The following is a 16,267-nucleotide window of genomic DNA, read 5'->3' on the forward strand; positions in this document are numbered from 1 at the left end:
CTGTAGATTGTCGTGGAAGTTCAGTTTAATGGCTGTTCGCGGCAGTTTGCAGGCAATGCCGAAAACTGCCATGAATTGTCAGAAATTACGTGGGCCTTGCTTGGCAGTCGTCCGCCCACGACCCCCCTCCTCCTAATTCTAGGGGAGGCTTTAACATGTAAATGAAAATGCTGTGAGCTATACAAATGCAAATCAGGGTAGCAGGGAGAGTGAACTGTGCATGCTGGCATGACTATGGCCTTTGGTCTTGCTTAAACAACTCCCAGTAATACGCTCAACAGGCAGAAATGATGCTGGGTATGACATGTCTGTTCCCTGCAAGCTCCAATAATGTAACCTGACTTAAAACAGTCGATAGAGTTTAGATTCAGATTTTCCCTTCACACCAACACAATGAGAATTTCAAAGGCAAATATATAAATGATTGTCTTTATCACTATCTTCATTCAACAAAAATATATGCAAAATTGCATATATTTTTGTTGAATAAAAAATATATACCTATATAAGTGACCCTGCTGTGGCGTATAGACTGAGAATGTTTTGGACTGTGTAAATAGTCTACCAGGGAAATAGCCAATGTTTTGGACTGTGTAAATAGTCTACTACCAGGGAAATAGATTGGCTGTTTCCCTGGTAGTAGACTATTTACACAGTCCAAAACATTCTCAGTCTATACGCCACAGCAGGGTCACTTCAATAAACCACTAAGTCAAACCGTTACGCCCCCACGCCAGCAGGGGAGACACTTCCTCTAGTGAGCAGTGGTTGCACTGTGGTCGCGCTTCCACCAGAACAGCTGATAGGATAAACAACAGTCAGTGTGCGGCGGCAAATTCAGAGAGGAGCATCTCCAAGCCTCGCCTTCCCACAGGCTGCAGCGAGCTGTACTTGGATTCAGCAGAACAGTAAGGCTAGCCTACAGTTTCATTAGGCTACTACTTCACGTTATTTGGATGTATGTGGATGTGAATCATAAACAACGCGCCCGCGATCGTCTGCGCTCATTCCTTCTAGAAGAGGGGACCTTTAAACGAGCACTTCCCTTTTTGCTTGGAAGAATGGAGAGCATTGGATCTAGTGCCAGATGAGTGGTTACTTGTCTCGCCAGGAGAATGGACATCTGCTTTCGGGAAATCAGAGCCAGCCGTAGCCTACCAGGGTTCACTCGGAGACACATAGGCGCTACCGGAGCAATGGTAAGATTTAAAGAATACTATGCTTTCATTCTGCTGTAGGCTATAAGGAAATAGATTGGCTACGTTGATACCGATCTTAACTGTACATTTTGTTTTCACAGACTAACTTTGCCTCCTAATGGGGTCGTGACTTCCTCTTTGCTCGGAGCTGTCTGCAAGTCATTCAAGCAATTAGGTAAACTCTAGGTTGCTGTCCATAGAGGACCGGTTGGCTGCTCTGGAGTCGAAAAACTGTGCGGGAGAGACAAACTTTAAGAAGAGAAGACTGGTGCACAATCCCAAGCTTGCGGTAAGAATATGTTCGATGACTGCTAGCTAAGCTAAAAGTACCCTAGCCTAAAACCAAAGCTAAGAGTAGCCTAGTAGCCTTGCAAAAGAACAAGTGAGCAGAACCAGCTTTATTAAAGTGTATTTTTTTGTGTCGTCATTTACAGGAAGCAGTACGCCGTCTTCACAACTCGGAGACAAATTGCAGGCACTACGAACCGGAGCAAGGGTAAGATTTAAAGAATATGCTTTCATTCTGCGGTATAAGGAAATAGATACGTATAGATACCGTAGGATAGATACCGATCATAACTGTACATTTTGTTTTCACAGACTAATCTCGCCTCATAATGAGGCGGTGGCCTCCCATTTGCTCGGAGCAATATCTGCAAGTCCAGATGTACACGATGTTGAAAGATGACATTGTGTGTAAGTGACTTTTTTTTTTTTTACTGTTTCTCCTTCCTTGTTTAATGTTACTGTGACTTGCGTTTGATTTTTATTCATACCACTCATTTAATTGTTTTCCAGCCGCCTGTAAGAGATGGTACGCAGGAGCTTTAGGTATACCCAGCCAGAAAACTCATTGCGGGCGGAAGCTGAAAAGATGTTCAGCTCGGAGTCGAGCGAGAAGAAAGAGGGTAAGACTTTATTTGGTGCATTGATAGTGTTGTGTCCATACGCAGTGCATCATCGCACAGTACTGATTCATTGTTTTTTTTACAGCTGCTGGAATCGAGACAGAGTGTGCTAGCATATGACTAGGTGGAACTGTCTGACGAAGAAGATGGCGTTGTTGGTGGGGTCTCTGGATGGATTGTACGGTCGCCGTCATTTCGTAGGCTGGTGCTCTCTGAACTCTGTGCGAAGCTGCAGTCCCGGTAAGAGGCGACTCCGAAGTACAGAGCCACGCACAATAGGCGTCTGCACAACGGACCTGCCTCGGAAAGAACAGCGCCAGTTACCGACAACCCAGGAGGCAAACGGACAGTTCACTGAGTTGTAGTTTTTGGATCATCCTCCACCCATGTGTGGGCAGATCCTCGCTTTGTATATAGTTGTGTTTGTTTTAATAAAGCTCTTTCTTTGCATAAACATGTTCCTGGCAAATGTTCATTTCCTCTATAAATTCATTCATGTCCTTGATGGTAGCCTACATAGGATAACAATGACATGAATATACAGCTTAATATGAATAAATAAATTAATATATATTTATATATATATATACATTTATTATGAGGCAGGGTGACGAATAGTGACAGATCTGCCAACCAATCACGAGTGATTTTACTTGTTTGAAAGTTGTGGTTTCATCCAATACTGAGTAAGGAAATTCAAGCCTGGCCTGGCCAGGTGTGGTTTTGCTGCCAATCAGGAGTGATTTTACTTGTTTGAAAGTAGTGGTTTCATCCAATACTGAGTAAGGATATTCAAGCCAGACCTGGCCAGCCGCGGTTTCGCTGCATTCATATGCTAATTAGGGCCATTAGCACTCTGCAAGCTCTCCACATACGTCATTGTTCGGTTCCGACAATTTGTGGCACAGACAAACGGCGACAAGCGCGGGTTGCAAATTGTCGTCAACTACCGAAAATGAGGGAGATCGATCTCCGGTCGTTTACGGGGACGAAAATCACACTTTTCATGCAGTGACAGCAGTGCACGGTGATGTGCTCCCTAGTCGTCACTGCCTGCTGGTATACATGGCGCTGACCCTTCTAGGCAAGGACCCTCCTCCCTTGATTGCGGCTTGTCTCCAAACCCAGTCTCATCGCAGGAAAACACCAGCCACGGCTTGTCGTGTAGCTGATGCTTGTCGAACAGAGACTGGAGGATGGAGAACAAGCCGTCGATGGCGGTGGTCCCCAATGCCTTGGTTCGGTCAAGTAAGTCGGGGTGGCGAGCCTGAAACCTTGACCACCACATCTTGCTCAGCCCTGCCTCAAAGTTGACCAGAGTAGGTCGGTTGCTGGCCAGCAACACTGACTGCCCGTGTGAGGGGGAATCCGGCGATTCGGCGAGAAATTTTATGCACTTTCAACCAATTAGAGGCATTACTGTTGGATTGTTCAGGATTATGGGTAATGAAGTACTAATCCAAGACGTCGCAAATAAAAGACATTAATCTCAAAACAACGTTGGTGCCCCTTGAATTTTCGCCCTCTATATGAGCATATACAATCGCTTAGTACAACCGTACCTGGTTTTAAGTCTACCATGTATGGTTACGTTTTTATGGCTTATACCCCAATTGTCAATGGAGAAATTGTATTGAATTCTTACTTCCGGAATCGGCTGTGGGCAGGACTGTGATAATCAATGTCCTGAGGGGAAACCGCTTCAGACAGCCTATGGTGGGGGCCCTTTTAAAGGACAATTTCGGTATTCGGTACCTGTTTTCAGATAGTTTAAGCATCATCCCGCTGTCTCTTCTTTTTTCCGCCCCCGACTCTTAGTGCCTTTGAGACCATGTCTAAGGTGTCTGCCATGGGATTGAGGCATAATCGAACAGACCACTGGGAGGTGGGGGAGGGGGGCACCAGAGGGAGACTGGAGAGAGGGCCGCACAGGAGATTCACCTTTTTCTTGACTAATTTGGTCTAGGCCTATATTACTTTTGTATTGCTTTTGCATATTAACATGCTTTAGGCCTGTTTTATTTGTAGTAGCCTATTGTGGTGATTTTTCATGACCCAGATTTTTTGGTGCCCCCCCAGGCACTTGGTGGCCTACGCGCAGTGCGTGATGTGCGTGTGCGGAGCGCCGGCACTGATTAAATAGAACGTTTAAGATTGAAATTTGGACACATACTGCTGTCCTTTGTAAACTTTAGTTTACAAAGACGCGAAACTCACCGAGTGGTCAAGGGTGTTCACTGGTGCTCACACAAAAATTGCAAAACTGCGGTCTCTTGCCTGATTATCTGCTACTATACCGCTGCGTCAACGTTTCTTCCGTGATTTGGGAAAAGCCTGTAAAAGTCCTGGCAGGAAGCATGAATAAGGATGTAGATCCAGGAATGCACTAATATTTTGTTCGTAGTCCAGTTTGCAATAATTATTAGTTAACACTAAGTTGTAAACACTTCGGAAAAAAAATATTTAAAACTGGATATACCAAAAAACGTTGATGTAATCGCTTCCTGCAAGGACTTTTACAGGCTTTTCCGAAATCACGGAAGAAACGTTGACACAGCGGTATAGTAGCAGATAATCAGGCAAGTCTTATTTAAATAAACTCCTGGTGCACTTACAAACTTTCTAATGCCTTGTTATTGGACTAAAGGTCATAGTTCTACTACTGCAGAAGTTTCGTACCATTCAGGGCATTATTAGTGGGGTAATTTACGAGATAAAAGTTGGTTCCATCACGACTGCAGAACGTCATTAGTTACATTAGCAGCAGACTCATAAAGGCTCACCTGGCCCGGGTCCGTTTTGGACCCTATCTCATTTTCAAAATTCCTTCTGTTCTTGCTGTAGGATAAAATAGTTTTACTTTTATCCTATAGTTTATCCTATCACTAGGCCTAGCCAGCACTAGGCCTAGCCAACACAGCAACATAGGCCTACGATTAATCTGGATTGCCTCGTATTTTTAACTTAACAATACTGTCAATAAACCTGACAGAAAAGGTTTAAGTCAAGACATCAATTTACTGTACAAACGTGATCACTACTCAATGGAAATATAAAATGGACATTTATGGAAAGTTACAGGTTATAAGCTAATCTGTTTTTGTTAAGTACGTTGCCTAGGCTACTCTAATTTTGTGGTCAAAACCTAATTTAGTGCTTTATAGGCCTAGGTCAGAGCAGACATGAAATATTTTATCTAATAGGCTACAACTTCAATGAAATACTGCGCTATGCACAGCTAAAATATCAGAAAATGAATAACTGGTGAATGACAAGAAGTTCAATAAAAAGATTGTTTAATGCTTATTTCTCCTATTACTCCATTTGTGTGGATGGAGGCGGAACACGTCTCCTCGTTGCCCGATCCACAGCCGGTTGAAACACCTGATTGCGTGCTTGGTGACCTCAGCATCCGTGGCTGACCGTGTCACCATGTTTTTCCTCACAGCACCTGTAATCAAACAGACAGATATGTTTATGTTTATGGTATGTAGCATCCAAAGCCAAGTATGCTTACACAATACAATATATGAGATAGGTATTAAGGAGATTAAATTTAAAAAGAAACATGACTTACAAAGTTCCTCTATTCGCTGCACGTTGAGGGCTGGTGTGGGGGTGGAGGGAGTTGAGGAGGGACTGCCGTTTCTGGCCCATAGTGAGGTGGGCGGTGTGCGAGAGGGGGAAAAATTTTATTAAATGCTAGTCATCTGTTAACCATGACTGATAATACACATGGGGCCTTTCTATTCACTAATATTTCAGAGATCAGTCCCTACCTTGAGTAACTCTCCGTATGTTAAATGCGGGTGCAGGTGCAGGGAGTTGAGGTGGTGAAGAGCGTTGCGGTCCTGCCCCATGGTGAGGTGCTAAGGGAGATAAATGGTTGTGATCTGTTAACCATGGTAGGCTGAGAGCTACAGAATCTCTGGTCATGCTGGACATGAATTTGTATGTTTCAACATTTTGGTATGCACTATCTATACCAACTCCATGAATGGATTGACATTGAAAATCAATGCGTTTCAATACAATCCGATAATAATGAATGAACTTTTCAGACAATATTGCATGAATGTTTTAACTGACAAAATATTTGGCTGAGATTTTGAAAGTAATGTATGAAGTATGCAGAAAATCTGAGATGGTAATGCAGATGCAATCTGTTGATTTGAAATAGAGTGACTACTGCTGTGTTAATATAGATGGGGCCACTGTATTCAATATTATTTCAGAGATCAGTCTTTACCTTAACAGTTTTCTCCAGGTTGAGGGGTAGTGACTCGGCTGCCTGGCACTCGGCGAGATGGTGGAGCTGGAGGAATAGATACAAGGAGAGGGGAATGTCTTTAGCACTAAGAATGTTAACCATATCTCTAATATTAATATTATGATTGAGTTATTTCAATGTTAAGAGATTATTACTTACTTTGCCAGTGCAATTGGCTTGGGCTTGAGGCTTCAACTGATATACCAGGCGAGTTGGAAGGTACCTCAGAGATGCAAAGTCACCATTTTCTGGCTCTTCTTCAATCTTCACTCTCAGAGTCCCCGAAACGATAGCTGTTAAATAACCATATCATTATGGTTATTGCAATCCCAAAATGTCCAAATATACACATAGTACAAGCATCTCTGGTCTATTTTGGAATGCTACGGGAATGTGTTCACATTACATTTTAACAACCCAGAAAGTATCTTACTTGATCAAGCGAACCCAACAGAGGCAATCGTAATGTTAGATGCTAGAATCCAGCCGATAAAAGTTGGCGCTGCAGAACAAACAAAATAGAAGATGGGGACCAAGTTCCATACAGTTAAGTTACGTTAGCATAATAAATCACAAATAGACGCCATTACCTATTAGTTGTCTGAACCGACTTAAACAGTTATTAAAATGCCGAGGCTTTCATTACAAAGATGGCAGATAGACACTAAAGTTACGTATGAGACCAAACTTGGCAAAATGCAAACGTTAATGCACAGCTAGCTAGAAGCTAGGGCTAAACCATTATCAGTGAGTCAACATCTTTTTACAGTCTATGGTCAACATGCTAAAGTTGTAGGTAGCTATCATAGCAGACGAGTGCTTCATTGACTGAAATACCAGTGCCAATGTATCAGCTTAATCAAGGTTTGCATCGCAAACGTGATCTCAAACATATATATGTATAATAGACATTAGCAATAACTTATGCAATTGCGCCTAGCAGCATGCTAGCTAGCAGCTATATACCGCTAGCATAGTAGCATTATATGGACAACAGCGACACATTAAAACAGACAAGACCAGACTAACGTTAAATACCAATGTGTGTTTTTTTAAATCACACTACCATAACATATTCTGCCGAAATTGCTATCCCATTTTAAATCAAATAGGCTACAGACTCATGTGAGCATCACAGCTAACAATAACGTTAACTTCAGCCTGTTGCACAAAATGACAAACGTCTCTGGTTGCACTAACGTTAACGTTAGTCCTAATATCAAACAACGTCATTACAATCAATAAACATGATGATTATAAAACCACAAAGGCCAATGTTTAGCTATTGTGAATGTCTCAATATATTAAAAAATATCACTTACTCGAGAGGGGTTCAGCGCAACCGTGTCCCAGCAAAGAAAATATCCACAATAACGTTATGACTCTTCTTGGCTCTTGGTGTACAGATGTTCAACCGTTACAGTAAAGGCGCGTCCGCGCCCGCGGATCCGACATGGGTCCACTCAGGATCCGCTGTTTGACAGTAGAATTTACGGGGCCGCCTGGAGGCGGAGCTGATCCTCTGTGCGGCACCAAAACGAATGCGAGTCACGCGGGTTTGGCGGACTTGAAGGCGGATCCGCCTAGGAGTCTACTGCTGTGTGGGAGGTATGGGTAAAGTGTGTCTTGTGCAGCTTTTGGGCCCACCAGGCATGCACTCCAGGTCTGCCTAATTGTGTATGTCACCATTGTGACTCAGATTAAGGATGCATTACATTTGTTCGGTGTTACCAAAATTCTGTGTTCTCTAAAAAATTTTCTGTGGAATGGGGCTAGTAGACCCATTTAATGTCTGTTTAATTTCATCTTTGTGTGTGTGACTGTTCAGCCCTCTCTCTCTTTCCATGAGAGACACATACATACACACAAAAGTATAAACATTGTGGTTTTTATATTTAGTTTAAAACGTTAATATGATCTCCATTCTCTATGTGAAGAACGGATTGTATGGTATACAATATGTTGGTGAATCTATTTTCACACCCTGTGTACCCTGTTTATGCAATAACTCAGTGTATCAAATGGAATTCCATTGTTTTTCTGCATTTTTTTTTTTACCTGTTACAATCTACCCCAGTAGTGGGGTAGGTTGTAACAAGGGTACTCACTGTATTTGTCATAATCTCACAAATTCTGTAATATAGTTGAAGAGATTTAAATGGTTGCCACTTGTAGTAGACAAATGGGGGTACTTTGCCAAAATGTTCCAGAACTGTAGCTTTAAAAGAAATGGTAGTTTTAGGTGCTGAAGAAAAATGTGTTACAACCATACCCGGTCTCCCCTACTGTACTGGACACTATTACTATTAATAATTAATATTATGTGTATAATAGTAAAAAAAACTGTCTTGACACAAACAAAAAAAAGTCACTCTGCTATTGCTCTTCACCACCTTTGTTTCCTGCTTATACTCCTGTTTTGGAAATACATTTCGTTCCCTCCTCACAAAGAATCTACATAAGAGCAGATGAAAAAAAACATTAGATACATAATGAGTATGATAAAGGTGAAGGTTTTTTCTTCCCCTTTGGGACATGCTACAACCAAAGGTGATGTCAGATCGAAGCAAAGACGTGCTTTAATATGAACACAGATTACCATTAAAGGGATATTCCACCATTTGGGGAAATACACTCATTTTCCACCTCCCCTTGAGTTAAACAATTGAGTTTTACCTTTCCCCAGTTCATCCAGCCGTTCTCTGAGTCTGACAGTAACACTTTTAGCTCTAGCTCATTGAATCAGATTAGACCGTTATCTTATAGCAGAGATTCTAACGGTCTAATCTGATTCAATGAGCTAGAGCTAAAAGTGCTATTGTCAGGCTCGGAGAACGGCTGGATGAACTGGGGAAAGGTAAAACAGTTTAACTCAAGGAGAGGTGGAAAATCCCTTTAACATTAGAGATCCCGCCCTCCTGCAAGCTAGCCGCTAGTGCTAACTGCTGGCTAACTTAACATGCAACACTGGTAACTATTCAGTGCTATCCAGTCAAAAACACTTAATTTAAAAAATACTAAATATAGAACAAAATAAACACACAAAAACTCATAGCCCACTGGTATTCTGATGCCTACCAGCCCCTGAAATGGGCTAACCTAAAACTACAATGATAAACGCCCAGGAGCTAAACTTTAAAGATGATAGCCAGAGCAGCACACTGTACTGTCACATTTGGGGCCCGTCCCAATACCTCCCTTAGATTTTTGCCCTAACCCTCGTTTTTGCGCGTGCACGTGTAGGGCTAGGGTGTCCCATTACTTTAGGGAGCAAGGGGAAGTGCTATTTTCCCCTTAAAATCAACCCTCAAAATATAGCAGGCAAAATATACCAGGACCGATGCAGGCTTAAAACGAAGTGGGAGATGAAACTACCCAGGATACCGTGCGAGCTCACCGAGCTGGCCACATTTTTCATATATTTTCGCAAATAAGCATATTAAAATTTCGAACTTTGTTGGAATATGTTAGTTTGATGCATATCTGATGGACTGTTGAGTTTTGAACACTAATGTTAGCAAATATCTCACGAAGCTATCTGACGATGTTCATGATTTCTATCAGAAAGACTCAGAAAACAGTGCGTGTTGTATTATCCGGTTGAACTCGGGAGATGAATCAGAGAAAGCAAGACAGACAGCAGAGACACATGAAGAATATACTATTAATAAAATAAACTGATGATTTGATGAGGATGATGATTATGATGATGGATTCGACCACCTGTGACTCAAATTCTATGATTGATTTAAAGTTATGGAAGGGAATTGAGCTTGCAGATGTTCAACCCATTGAACAAGACTGCTTGAGTGACTAGTGCTTGCAGAAGCTTAGCTTAAGGGTTAACTAACGACGTGCAGGGCGATGAGCTTGCAATTACAGATGCTCTGGGTCAGTGCAGGGGATAGAGCCTGCAGTTTCAGATGCTCAGGGTCAGTGCAGGGGATAGAGCCTGCAGTTGCAGATGCTCAGGGTCAGTTCAGCAGAATAGAGCTCGCAGTTGCAGATGCTCAGGGTTAGTGCACCGGGATAGAGCTTGCAGTTAAAGAAGATTATGACCTGCACAAATGTGACCAAGCCAGTACGGGCACCAGAAACGAAGAGAGAGTAATATGATTAAATTTAGATAACCACCACCAGACATTTGCAAGAGGAAGTACATTGATTACAAAATGCTCATTACTGCTGAGTGAGTCTTTAGTAATTAAGAACTCAGTAACCGTAGAGTCCATAGATTCTTGTGAGCCTTGTGACGAGCAGATGAGTAGCTAGCTCTTAATTGATAAGCAAGTTGATGCAAAATATTACAGTTTGTGAACTCCATTTGTTACGGTTCAATGGTGAACAGAAGCTGCAAGGACAAGATGTACAGGAGATAAAATTAACAGCTACTACTGTCCATCCCGCAGAGGTAAAGCCATGTTAAAGAAAGCTAAGGCCTACTATTAGGACAGAAATGTAAACAAAGCAAGGTTTAGATTAATGAATTAATTATGTTGACTTACCCCAAAATAACAGCACGGTGCAGTGTCCATGATGGATTATATCCGATTTAAGTACGACCCCTAAATGTGATTACTGTTTCCGTGAGCAAGCCGCATCCTGCAACGGAATGGAGCTAAAGCAGATCCAAGGGCAAGATGAAAAGAGTGAGGCCATGCTTTTGTACCTTGCTCTTGGAAAGGCCCCCCAAAATAAGATGAGCAGCATAGGTAACGTTAGCTAAACAAGACAGGAAAACATGAAATAGACAGTGTCCATGGGAAATAAGTTCAGAGAGAAAAGGTATTGAGAAACAGATAGAAAGCTTGAGCTCTCTGGTGAAAAGAAGAAAATGACCAGCATTGGCCTAAGCAGCGGTTGCAGCGTCGAGGAGCTTGCATAAGCTCAGAGCTTGCGTAAGCTCGGTTCTTGCACGGCAAGAATGTAATGCAATGTGGTGCAAATCCCCGTGGAAAAGTGCTTAATGATCGTTCGGTTCGATAACGATCGAGCTTCGATGATGATGATGATTGCGATTCGAGTCGAGTGTCGAGTCGAGTTGCGTATGTATATGATGAGTGAAGTGTTGTGATGGTAGGATATGAAAGACATTAACTGTTGTGATGTGAGATTACCCGAGGTTTTGCTTGCAGAAGCTAGACCAAGGGCGGCGGTGCAAATGTGACTAGAATGTATTAACACTTTATTCTGTGCCTAAAGTGCCGGCTGTGCGTAGTGACTGGAGAAGAGTGGCCATCATAATTAAAATAATGCTTTAGCTGAGCCGAATAACCACCACCAGACCTTTGCAAGGTAGCTTACCTTAATTGACACTTGCGAGAGCTATTTGCGCATCTAGAAGGGCTTGATCCTGAGGTCTTATATAGCACTCGTAAGCCGATGGAGACCATTTTCCGAGCAACTTGATTGAGGATGCAGGTAATCCTAGAGCGGCTGCTGACGTTGCAGCGCCTATGCGAAAGGAATGGCCAGTATGGTGGGAGGTTGAGAGCCCACAACTACCAACCACTGTAGACGAGTGGATTCTGAACCATTGTTTAGACATAGATAACCCAGTGGGTAGAAGAAAGAGAGGTGCATTAGGAGAAGTGTGTGGGCGAAGTTTAAGATAGTTGATCATAGAAGTATTTTTAAGAGTAATTTACTTTAGAAACTCTGATAATGACACCAGAACCTGAGGTGTCCATTTGAGAATGTTTCAGAAATACAGTACACTATAGAAGTGGGAGGAGAAGAGGATGGCTGAGCAAGCCAGATCCTGAGAAGGGTTAAAAACCTGGCTGTCAGAGCAAAATTCCCCAGAGCGCATGAACCCATAGAAAGCCATGAGGAACACAGCTTCAAGGAGTGAATTGATAGGGAGTGAAAAGAGAGCCAGGGTTAACTAACCAGCAGCAGACCTAAGGACACAACAGGACAAGACAAAATACAATCAAGATACATAGCTGGAGTACACTAGCACTTATGGATGGTCGCTGAGGATGGTTTAGCATATAACTAAATAAAGACAAGAGATGGAAGAGTAATCCTCATCATGCTGACTGGGTGAAATAAGATTAAATGTAAAACAGAGCACTGCTCCAGAGCCAAGAGTAAGTGGGTGTTTAGAATATGTGAACCAGCATCACAGACCTTGTCAAGTAAATCGTTAGAGTTAATTGGTGATGTAGCCTAATAATTGCTGATTGAGAATTGATTATATGACGATTGGGAATTATGTGATTGAGATTCGAGGACATATGGATATTCGATAGTGAATTGCAAAATCTAATGATTTAACAATGCAAGTTCACTATTCTGCTGCTCCTAGTGGGATAAAGACATGAAGGGTTAGCGTATAGCTTAGATGAGGAGGTAAATAAGTTGACATCACATGACCTGGATGAAGTAAGATTAACTATGAACCAAAGCACTGATGAACGTTTTGGCTATAGGCCTACGTGAACCAGCCCAGCATCCCTGCATGAAGTATAGTTACGGTGAGGGACAGTACTCCACTGCCGACAGATGCATAGCCTTAAATTAAAGAGAGAGAGGCATTTACATGAAACGAAGAGGAGCTGCTCCTGAAATTGAAAGATTATTAAGATGTTAAGTAATGAAGAAATGGGAAGGAATGTCATCCCTGTGCTTGCGGCTGCCGTGACGTAATGGGAGATTACGAATGACAAGCAAAGTGCATTGTGCTTGGAAAAAGTATATGAGTGAGTGCAGTATTGGCCTGAAGGAGAGTTTGTGCCTGCTAGAGGTGTTGCTCTTTTGGCAGAGAAGAGTTTGAGGAAAGATCTTGTTCTAGTCCCTACAGCCTGAAGACCTGCAAGGAGGAATGGAGTGGTTAGAGAGGAGACATAGCATTTTCAAAAGGACCTAGCACGCAGGCAAATAAACAGCCATGATACATTTACGTTGCCATTAGTTAAATCGCCGAACACAATGTATGGGCCTACATATTATGTAGACACATAACCAATGACAGTAACAGACAATGACAGACAATAATGATCAGCCAGACATGAGAATGAAAATAAGATTAATATGGCCTTCAGGTGCATCGGAAATATTATGGGTTAATGACATTAGCCTAGAAAGGGACATGGACTAGGAAGAGTACTTTTGTCCCTGTTGGCCTTCCATACACGACAGCCTGACCAGCGAGACAATTTCAAGTACAGCTCGCTGCAGCCTGCGGGCCCCGCCCACATCCAACTCAGCCATGTTTTCTTTGCCTACGTCACTCCCCATACGCTTTGGCTTTAGGCCTACTGCAACAGCCCGGTAGCGAATTATATAGTATATTGTTTCATGTTAGATGATAGAAACTGATGATTTAGGCTAAACACAAATTACATGTCATGCAACAACAGTGAATTTTTCATGTAGGCCTAGGCTAGTTACTGTAATTAGGTTCGTGTAGGCCTACTTTTTCGTTCATTTGATTTCTGGTTTTGAAACAATAACCATGCACATTCACAAAAATTGGTCATTTTAAATATTGATGACAATGTGTTCAAACAAAAAATGAGCCATATTTCATTTAATTTAGCCCTCAAAAGTAGAATGGTGTGTTGTTTCATTATCATGGACTATCAGTTTAACAGCAAGAATTCTCCATTACAACCAAATAGCCTACAAAGGGGCGATTTTGCTTTATTAACAGGTGAACCAGAAACATGAATTGTGTAACGTTAACCGGTTAGATCAAGCTCGACATCCTCATCTCAAATATAGGCTACTGCCCAGATAGCAAGCAGCTATCGGACTGTGGTGGATTTCTATGACTTAACGGATGCATGTATGGTTTTTATAAACTTTGATATTAGCCTACTGCAAGTATTATGAGACTTCAAGGCCTGTACACATCTTAAACAGACCAGACCAGCAGTCAAGGAGTGGGGTGAGGGAGTTCACAGTGAACTAGATGGCCGAGAGCGAGAGGATGATGTAATTGGATGATGTAATGGTGGTAACAGCAAGGCCAAGTAACAGGTGGCAAGATAAGAAGCCTGTTACAACTGGAAAAAAACAGAATCTGGGAAAAACCCAGAAGAAGACAGTTTTGCATAAAATTTATGCATGATGTGGGTTCCACCAATAGTCGTAACCTTGGTGGATGCTGATAGGCCAACAGGTGTCTTTCGAGGGTGGCGAGAAGGCCCAACTTCAAGGTTAAGGAGTATAAAAAGATAGGCCGCAGCCATTTTGATTTCAGATCTCATCGGGGGCGCCAGCTGATGACATCTCACATCACCCTATTGCTTGACACCTGGTCTGGACATCGTTTAGGCTGGACTATCATTGCAATACGGTGAATAAAGATCAACAGTCTTCAGAGATCTCCTGTCTGCATTGTCTCCTTCGGACGCTTTGTTCCAGAGTGCTAATTAGTAAGTAGTTAAGTGATAAATTGTTCATTGGATTCGGAAGTGGACCGGTTTTTCCACGACAGGACCACCGGTAGATAGGCTACTTGTCAGCAACCCGCGATGGTAACGTTAGGCCACCGGCAGTCCGCCGTATAAATGAATAAAGAAAAGGTTGTCAAATCTGAGGCTCATTAGCCCAGCGGACTGCGGTAGAACCGATGTGCAAAAACTCAGCGGTCCGCCGGCGACAGCGAAACCGGTGGGCCGCCGCCAGCCTATAGAGTGTCCCAGTGACTTCCGTTTTACTTCCGCTACAAGGGACCTGTCTTTCAAAAAAATATGAACGGGAGTTAATGGAGAGATAACAATTCTTTTTTGGTCCAGTTTGAATTGTGCCACGAATTTCACATGATGTGTGTGAATTTAAAAGATAATTTTTCACGTCAAGAAAGTACTGTTGTTCGATAGACTTCAAAAGTTATGTTGGTTTTGTAGGAATCCGCTCAGTGGACTACATCTCTCGTCTCGAACGATGTACGTCACCAACGTAATGAAACGATAAGATTAGAAGCTAGCTGATAGCTGTTATGCTAGTTAACGTTGCATGTTGCTGCCTGCTGTCACTTAACAGTATGTAATGTACAGTCTATGGACGAATACAACTTACCTGATGTGTTTAATCCTCTGACTCATGGTATTTTCATCGGCAAGGAAATCCCAATTAAGACCTGTTGCTGGTATGCTTGTACAATCTAGTGTGGCTGTGAATGAGCTAACGTCACTAGCGCGACTGATGGGTTTGTAGTCGTTGGAATTACGATCTTTCACAATGTTGAAATTCAATAGTTACGAAACAAACTGCAAATGTCTTTACATGAAAAATTGTCTTTAAAATGGACAAACATCATATGAGTAATTCAAGGCACAAGTCAACCGGGACCAGAAAATAATTTCTTTTTCGCCATAGACTGGCGTTCAACATTTTTTGAAAGATAGGTCCCATGGAGGCAAGTGGAAGTGGCGTCACTGGGACACTCTATTGCCATCTGAGTGGTTAACTTTGCTGGCTAGCTAGCCAGCTAGGTAGTTCCTATCTGACGAACGAGTTGTGTGACAACAGCATTCTTATGGAAACGTTGGTGCTGTTGCGAGTTGCTGCACTGGTTTGAATCCACAGTTTACGTGTTTAATTACACAATAAAACGTGTTTTGCAGTAAGTTGCTGGTTTGTAGAATGTAGCACTAGCGGCTAACCCAGTCTCGTTGCGAGTCCTGGCTCTCTCTGCCGACAGCCTCCCTCCCTCTCGCCGCCAGCAATTTTAAACACGTAATACAAAAAAACATGGCTGACTTGGATGTGGGCTGGGCTTGATGTCAAGCCCCGCCTTCCCGCAGGCTGCAGCGAGAGGCTCCTCGACAATTTGCCTAGGATGTGGACCTAGCAAGCTGTATCATGGCAGCTTTGGCAAGGAAACCATCGCGAGTGTCGATAACTGGAGTAACTGAGTTTTTTAAAAGTTCCGT

The 16,267-nt window shown here is 42.6% G+C and overlaps 3 long non-coding RNA genes across 4 annotated transcripts; 2 read left to right on the forward strand and 1 right to left on the reverse strand.

The window, feature by feature from the left end:
- Nucleotides 1–726: 726 nt before the first annotated feature.
- On the forward strand, nucleotides 727–1,686 carry LOC143133093 (uncharacterized). 2 transcript variants are annotated; one of them, XR_012988436.1, is made up of 4 exons: nucleotides 727–908; nucleotides 1,018–1,199; nucleotides 1,301–1,488; nucleotides 1,634–1,686. It is a non-coding gene; the product is annotated as an uncharacterized LOC143133093 (long non-coding RNA). The 2 variants fall into 2 exon arrangements; XR_012988435.1 differs by having other exon boundaries at nucleotides 732–1,199.
- Nucleotides 1,687–2,075: 389 nt separating this feature from the next.
- Nucleotides 2,076–2,565, forward strand: LOC143133094 (uncharacterized). The gene is made up of 2 exons (XR_012988437.1): nucleotides 2,076–2,107; nucleotides 2,193–2,565. It is a non-coding gene; the product is annotated as an uncharacterized LOC143133094 (long non-coding RNA).
- Nucleotides 2,566–5,386: 2,821 nt separating this feature from the next.
- On the reverse strand, nucleotides 5,387–8,550 carry LOC143133095 (uncharacterized). The gene is made up of 6 exons (XR_012988438.1): nucleotides 6,811–8,550; nucleotides 6,537–6,670; nucleotides 6,357–6,422; nucleotides 5,887–5,976; nucleotides 5,685–5,755; nucleotides 5,387–5,558 (listed from the first exon to the last, which is right to left on the reverse strand). It is a non-coding gene; the product is annotated as an uncharacterized LOC143133095 (long non-coding RNA).
- Nucleotides 8,551–16,267: the final 7,717 nt, after the last annotated feature.

This window comes from Alosa pseudoharengus, unplaced genomic scaffold, assembly GCF_046254945.1.
Source record: "Alosa pseudoharengus isolate Yale_2024_CS ecotype anadromous, Long Island Sound unplaced genomic scaffold, YU_APseudo_1.1 YU_APseudo_1.1_scf_19, whole genome shotgun sequence".
Taxonomy (NCBI): domain Eukaryota; kingdom Metazoa; phylum Chordata; class Actinopteri; order Clupeiformes; family Clupeidae; genus Alosa; species Alosa pseudoharengus.